This window comes from Myotis daubentonii, chromosome 11, assembly GCF_963259705.1.
Source record: "Myotis daubentonii chromosome 11, mMyoDau2.1, whole genome shotgun sequence".
Classification (NCBI taxonomy): Eukaryota; Metazoa; Chordata; class Mammalia; order Chiroptera; family Vespertilionidae; genus Myotis; species Myotis daubentonii.
In genome coordinates this window covers 22,467,131-22,470,917 of record NC_081850.1, presented here as the reverse complement: position 1 = coordinate 22,470,917, position 3,787 = coordinate 22,467,131, and positions in this window count along the sequence as shown.

The window sequence follows — 3,787 nt, the reverse complement described above, 5'->3', positions numbered from 1 at the left end:
AGGAGGGGAGTTATGGGGGGGGGGGGGAAAAAGGAACAAATGTAATAATCTGAACAATAAAGATTTAATTAAAAAAAAAAAGCCCATAAAACTTAAACATTGTTATCATTTTACTGATCTTAAAAAAAAAAAAAAAAGAGCTTCACAGATAAGGAAACGCTAAAGGAGTTCATCACCACCAAACCAGTATTATATGAAATCTATAAATCTAAAAATCTAAAAACCAGTGAATCTAAAAATCAAGTGAATAAAAAATCTGATGAACAGAGTAAACTGGTGAATATAATAGAATCAGAGGCATAGAAAGGGAGTGGACTGACAATTCTTGGGGGGAAGGGAGTGTGGGGGATGCAGGAAGAGACTGGACAAAAATCGTGCACCTAAGGATGAGGACAGTGGGAGGGGTAAGGGCAGAGGGTGGGGTGGGAACTGGGTGGAGAAGAGCTATGGGGGGAAAAAAGAGGAACAACTGTAATAATCTGAACAATAAAGATTTAATTAAAAAACAAAAACAAAAACAAACAAAAAAAAAGATTATTATTGATCTGGTTGGTTTTAAGTCAACCATCTTGCTATTTTAAAAATATTCATCATATCTCTTCTTTGTTTCTTATTTTCCTTTTTTTGCATTAATTGAGAATTTTAAAAATTAAATTTATTGCAGTGTATAAATATACCCCAATATTGGTTAATAATATTATGTAAATTCATGATTTTATTTTATGGTTGCTATTGGCTTTAAAGCTTATTGATTTAGTTTTTAGTGGTTGCTATAGGCTTACAGTATTCATCTTTAAATTTTGACATTAAAAAAATATACCACTGCATATATAATGAAAGAAATGCACAACAATCTATTTTCATTTCTATCATTCTGTCCTTTGACTCTTGTGTTTGTGTTATAATCTACAATACATTGTAAGTATTTTGCTTTATAAACATACATATGTTATAAACTCCATAATACATTGTTACTAGTTTTGCTTTATCTCTTAAGTAAAATAAAAATGCAAACATTTTAAATATTTATCTACATACTTGCCATTGCTTTTTTGCTTCATTCCTTTATGAAGGCCCCAGGTTTTCTCTGATATATATATTTTTTCCTCACAAGGGAATTCCTCTAATAAATCATGTAATGCAGATTGATTGGGTTGAAATAAATTCTCTCAGAATTTCTGTTTCTCCGAAAAAGCCTTGTTTTTTTTCTTCATTTTTGAAAGCTATTTTTGCTGGATTTAGATTTTTAGATTGATAGGGGTTCCCCCTTCTCACCCGTTTTAACTCTTTAAAGACATTGCTCTATTGTTTCCTGGCTCACATACTTACTTACCCTTGATTTCTTACCCTTGTTCAGATAAGGGATATGTCTAGAGAAATTTAATTCTCATGTGCCTTGATGAGGTTTTTGTTTGTGGATTTTTCATATATATCCTTATTTGAGTCCATTGAGTTTTGTATATCTTCAAATTCAGAAAATTTTCAGCCATTATTTCCTCTAACATTTTTATTCTGTTATTCTTCTTCCTCCTTCTGGAACTTCAAATATGCATATGTTAGACCACTTGCTCTTGTCTCAGACCACTGAGATACATTCATTTTTTTAAGATATGTTTCCCCTTCTGCTTCATTTGGATAATTTTTATTAATACTTCTTCAGTTTCACTAATTTTTTCCCCTTTAGATATCATGTTGTTGTTGTTTTAATTCTCAAAGTTTTATTTTTATATCTCTCACATTTTCACTATGTTCATGTGTTTTGTTAAAATATTTGAATGTAGTTAAAATAGCTTTTTAATGTTTCTGCAGTTACATCATCTCTATCATGTGTTGGTCTGTTGCTATTGAAAATGTTGAATCTTGATTACGGGTCACATTTTCCTGCTTCTTGAGATATATAATAATTTTTTGTTCTATGGTGGACTTTGTGAATATTGTACCATAAAGTATTTGGATTTAGTTGTCCTTTAAAGAGTGTTGGTCTTTCTTCTGGTGTTTAGTTTAGTTTAATGTTCGTGTGTGTGTGTGTGTGTGTGTGTGTGTTAATCCTCACCCAAGGATATTTTTCCCATTGAGTTTTAAAGGGAGTGGAAGGGAGGGGGAGAGACACACACACAGAGAGAGAAACATCGATGTGAGAGAGACACATCGATTGGTTGCCTCCCACACTCACTCTGACCAGGGCTAGGGATTGAAGCTGCAACCGAGGTACATGCCCTTGACAGAAATCAAACCCAGTACCCTTCAATCTGTGGGCTGGTGCTCTATCTACTGAGCCAAACCAGCTAGGACAGTTTAACCCTTTTCGGTCCAACCTCTAGGCCAGCCGTGGGCAAACTATGGCCCGCAGGCCGGATCCGGCCCGTTTGAAATGAATAAAACTAAAAAAAAAAAAAAAAAGACCGTACCCTTTTATGTAATGATGTTTACTTTGAATTTATATTAGTTCACACAAACACTCCATCCATGCTTTTGTTCCAGCCCTCCGGTCCAGTTTAAGAACCCATTGTGGCCCTCGAGTCAAAAAGTTTGCCCACCCTGCCTGACTCGACAGACCAGGAGCTAGGAGCAGGTCCAACGCTGAGCAATAAGAACATTAAAAAGTTCAACATTCAATCCTGTCAATTAATTTGGACCAGACTGTTTGAATTCCAAAAATAACATTGGACCGCAAAGGGTTAATGTCCATTTTGATCCTCCTTAGACTTTAAAAAGCTTTCCTTAGAGTGGTTTCAGAGTGGTTATACTTTAGGAATATTTTAACCCCTCTCCTAAGGTGTAACCTTTCTTGGTTTGTACTGAACACCTGAAGTGATCAACAAGACTCCACCTTGACTCGTGAGAATCAGAACACCTCCAAGCCCCGTGTGAGCTCCGTGAACCCTTCAGTCCACAGCTTCTGAGGCCCGGCTTGCTGAGACTCCTGAATTTCCTCCCTACGTGTGCAGAGCTTAGTATTCAGCTAATACTCTAAGGGACTCTGAAGCTATTTTTCTGCATAGGTTCTCGCTCCAAGAACTTTACTCTGTGCCTTCCAGTCGCTTCAGTCTCCCAGAAATCTAATCTCTCTCCTTAACTGAGCAGGTCTGCCATGCTCTGCTGGATACCTCTACCCTCCTATGTGGCCTGCAACATGCCTTCAGGCAGAAAGCAAGCATGACCCTGAGAATCATCTCTTATTTCCTTTCTCTCAGGGATTAGAACCTTTCTGTACACGTTGGCCAATGACTGAAAATAGCTATTTCACTCCTCCACTCTAGTTTCCTAGTTTTCTATTTGGGGAAGATAATTGAATCTTTGATGCGCTTCATGGCTGGAAATAGACCTGCTCAAATAAGTCTTTTTACACTTACTTTGAATCAGCACCTAAAGGAGGTTCACATATCACATTTAGAGGTTTTATCTCTAAAAATCACTTTTGTTAGGTAAAAATCCCCTCTCTTTTTTTCCCCATGCCATTGATTTCTTAGATAACTTTAATAAGTCGTACTTGAAATTCTGATTTGCCTCATATCTTCCTTGTCCTTCTGTTCCTGGGGAACTGTAGTTAGATATTAGAAATTCAGTGGTCCACGTGAAATCTTTTTAGGCAATAATATTTCATAGGTTCTGTTTACACTCTTAATGCATGACATCATGAGATAAATAATGTCTGGCTTTCCCCTTTCAGTAATGCTAAGATTGATTGAGTTCAGGTATGACCATTCCAATCTGCATTATGCATTTTGTCAATCAGAAAGCTCCCATTTAACTACTATTGGCATTTATTAATGTTATTGACATTACT